Source organism: Nestor notabilis, unplaced genomic scaffold (assembly GCF_000696875.1).
Source record: "Nestor notabilis isolate BGI_N333 unplaced genomic scaffold, ASM69687v1 scaffold15070, whole genome shotgun sequence".
Taxonomy (NCBI): Eukaryota; Metazoa; Chordata; class Aves; order Psittaciformes; family Psittacidae; genus Nestor; species Nestor notabilis.
Window position 1 is genome coordinate 34,104 of NW_009912675.1, and position 4,125 is coordinate 38,228.

Below are 4,125 nucleotides of genomic sequence, written 5' to 3' on the forward strand. Positions count from 1 at the left end.
GAGTTGATACCAGTGAAGAACAGAATGGTTTGGGTTGGAAAGGACCTTAAAATCATCCAGCTCCAACCCCCTGCCATGGGCACGGACACCTCACACTAGACCATGTCACCCAAGGCTCTGTCCAACCTGGCCTTGAACACTGCCAGGGACGGAGCATTCACCACTGCTCTGGGCACCCTGTGCCAGCGCCTCAGCACCCTCACAGGGAAGAGCTTCTTCCTTATGTCCAGCCTGAACTTCCCCTGTTTCAGTTTGAACCCATCACCCCTTGTCCTATCGCTCCAGTCCCTGATGTAGAGCTGCTCTCCAGCATCCCTGTAGCCCCCCTCAGACATTTCTGCAGAGCAGCTTTTTTACATGACCATCTTCTTCTTTCCCAAGACATTTGAAGACATGTTCTAAGCATCTCCAAGTGCTTAAAAATCTATGAGCCCAAGTGTTACAAAGCCAGAGTAGCAGTGCTAGGACTCCAGCTGCTCTCTATAGCCCTTCCAGTTTGGTGCAGGGAAGCACCAAGCAGACTTCACCCTGCAAGCACACTGAAGATCCCAAGTTCTCTTGATACCACAGTCACTGCAAAGTGGACAAGGCAGAAAACCCACAGAAAGGCCACTCAAACAAGAGAGAAACCTCTCCTCTTCCTCTCCATCTCCTTGCCAAAGCTGCAGCCAGATGAGCAGCCCTTAGGGCGGCTGGAAACCAAACATTAAACACTTAGGGCTTAAACACTACGTGGTTCTGAAGGAGAGAAACAGCCTCAGCATCAAAACATCTCTGAATCCTGAGGTTATTCACTGACTTAGATTACAGCTGAGAAAGCTGTCACACACACACTTGCCATTTTCCATTGCATATTAAAACATGACAATCAGATGAAACCCAAGTTAGATTTCCAAACCTCAATTCCTGGCTCAGCAAAGGTGTTTGCAGTCACCTAAATAATCCCAATGTTCAATAACAAGTGACCTAAACTTCAGGTAAGAACCAATGGTTTGCTTCCAGACAAGGTCAGTTTATCCCTTCCAAAGCAAACACAGCTCTGTGATATTTATTCTGTCCTTGTGTGGGCATGAAGGAGGGTTACTGTGCCCTTCTGGTCGGGGTTTGAAGTGACATTAACACATCCCACAGATACTTCTCATTATAAGAAGCTGCATCTAACCCTGCCCACATTCAATTCTCACCTCATCTCAGTGCCTTACCTAATGGTTTTCAAAACACTGAGAGCACTTCCCTCCTCTGAGGCTGCAAAAGGAAACTGAAGTTACGGCAGTAACGAGTAAGAACTCCACCAGACTTTTGCTGTGTGTTTTGCGGGCTTCACTCTGGGGTTACACTCATGTTTGTGCTCATCTTTACAATCACACAGAGGCACGTTTGGTGCTGGAATTAAGTGAGCAAGGGAACAACTTGACAGCACAACAGCAAAATTCACTAACTGCAGGAACCACAAACCCACCACAAAGCTTCTGTTGTTACTGAAACCAGGTTCAATCTTCTTTTTCTTTCTTAACACCCCCCCCCAACTTCATCTTGAGAAGCTGCAGCAGCGCTTTGGTCACCCTGGTACATCCACCACTGATGGACAGAGCCAAAGCAGGAAGGGTTTAACAGCTCTTAGAATTACTTTCAACTTCCCAGTTTTGGAATGCTGCTGTTTGCTTTTAATAGTAGGTAGATCACGTTCTTTTACCCAAATACAATGAAAGTAAGACCATCCCCTTAGTTTAGCAGCATTAAGCACCAGGATGTGCAACAAGGGATCCACCACCTACATGACACCAGGCCCCAAACTTTGGGGAGGCCACACCAGAACTGTATAAAAAGCAAAAAATCAACTTGCAGAAAGAGAAACTCTAAGACAAGAAAACTACAGAGAGTTAAGAGTAACTCTGCTAATGTCACATGGTGTTTGGGTAACGCTGCTTTATATTCTCCTGACTGAGGGTGGAAACACTGTGAGCTTTGGGTCCTCCTGGAAGACGCGCAAGTGATGTGGGAAAAGAACTTGGAGCACTTCTCACTCCTCTCCTGAAAGGCAAGAGCAGACCCTTCCCTGTCACACTGGTAACTTCCAGGCTTGCCTTAAAGGAGCTTCCACACTTGGGGATAAGAACCAAGCTGCTTTGTGTTGTATCTCACAGGGACACCAAGGTTGAGTTACTCCCTGGCCCATCGCAGTGCTCTGTGTTTGCCTTCCCCCGTTCTAATCCCATCCATAAACATCATTCTGAAGTTGATGATCTACAGACTGCTGAGTGATTTAACAGCATTTCTGAGCCACAGCTGTGCTCCCATGGGAAGAACTCCCTTTCACAGGGCTAGAGCACTAAGCTGTGACAATACCGCAGGCTCCTTGTCACGGTCACGTCCAAGGGTCTACAGTGAGATGCAGCACTCAAATCCACACAGCCAGCAGAAGTTCTTGCCTGTTCCTTCAAGGAATGCTCATGCCAGGGCAGCTTAATTTTCCTCTGAAGGGCTGAAGTAAGGCACAGCAGCAAACCCAGCAGTTCCGCTGGTGTTGAGAAGCAGAAGTTCTCTGCTGATACAACTATCCCAGAATGGAATTAAGGGAGATCCAGGCATGGCATTGACAGAACTCAAAAGCTGCACGACAGTGCCTGGTGGCTCTTACCTCCTCCACGCAGAGGCCTTGGGTCAAAGTCTGCCCACGCTACACCTCTGCTGATGGCAACCAGTCCCCAGGTGAGGCTGTTCCTGAAGCTGCCAACACACTCACCCCCACAAGGTCTATCTGCAGAGGGTGGGTTGTTAGCACGCTTCATTCTGTTACCTGGTGAAGGCTGTGGGTTAATGACCTTCAAAACTGTCTTCTTCCATTGGATTTAGGAGTTACCAGCACAAGAAAAGAGTTTTCATGATTGAAGTAATTCCTTTGTGGAGCTCACCTGTGTACCACAGCCTGTGCTTCACACCTACCTCAGTACCTTCCCATCCGGGCTGCGGCAGCAGGGGCTATTGCTTCACTGCTGCTCTCAAGAGCCTTAAACCTCAGTTGTGTTGTTCTCCTCCCACAGAGGTTACATCATCTGGAGCTTCTTCCTTCCCCGCTGTCATCACGGATCTCACACCCAGAGCTCCCCACCCTCCCTCCTCTCCAAAACTCTGCATCACTTTGGTTATTTCCCAGTTGCTGCCCAGTGAAAGGACAGCCCCTGGAGCTACCAAGGGAACAGAACCATCAACCCTGAACGTACAGGAAGCTCAAGAGCCAAACCCCAGCAAGGATCACTCTGTAGTCAGTCCCATGCAAAGAATACCCCACTGCTGTTGGAATATCAACAAGAGGCTCAAGGGAGTCGTGCCTGTCCCTCCTCAGCAGAGGAACAGCACCTAACCCCATGACTGAATGTGGTTTTCAGCAATACACCTTGATCTTGCAAGGAAGTAGCTCAGAATAAATTCCTCCCGTTACAACAGCCATTACTCTATTAAATCACAGTATCAGCCTCCTGCAAGCTGTAGGATGTAGGTTCCAAACATGATCCACAACAGATATTGCCCTGATACGACACTGGAACTCAAGCAACAGCTAAAGAAACCAATTATTTCAGGTTTACAGGAAACAGACACTTTAGAGCAGCTGGGAAACAACTCGGAAGCAACAATACCTTCCAAACCACAACTGAATGTCCTAAGGAGGGAAAAGAGTTTGTTCTCCAAAAATGGCGAGAGAAACACATCCTGCACATGCCCTTTCCCTGTCGGATCTTCTGCCCAAGCAGCGAACGGGCTTGTTTACAGACACTGCTTGAGCAAATATATTCAGGTTGTCCATGGGAGAGTCACAATTCCAAGTACCAGAGGGAAAAGCAAATGAACTAAAACATAAAAGCAGTACAAGGTAAAGGGAGGTCAGCCTGGTAGAGCTGGCTCTCACACTAAGTTTGCTTCACTTCCCATCCCAGCTTCTCCACTTGAGCGTGACTCAAACCACCCGGTTACACTCAGGACAATGAGCTGTCACGGGAAGGTTTCAAAGAGCTTTGGAACCCTTTGGGCTCACGTTTGTCACCATCAACTGCACTTCTCTAAAGGCATTTTCAGCAGAGACATTTTGCAACTGCCCTCCCAGCAAACAAACCACACAGTTCTCATGTA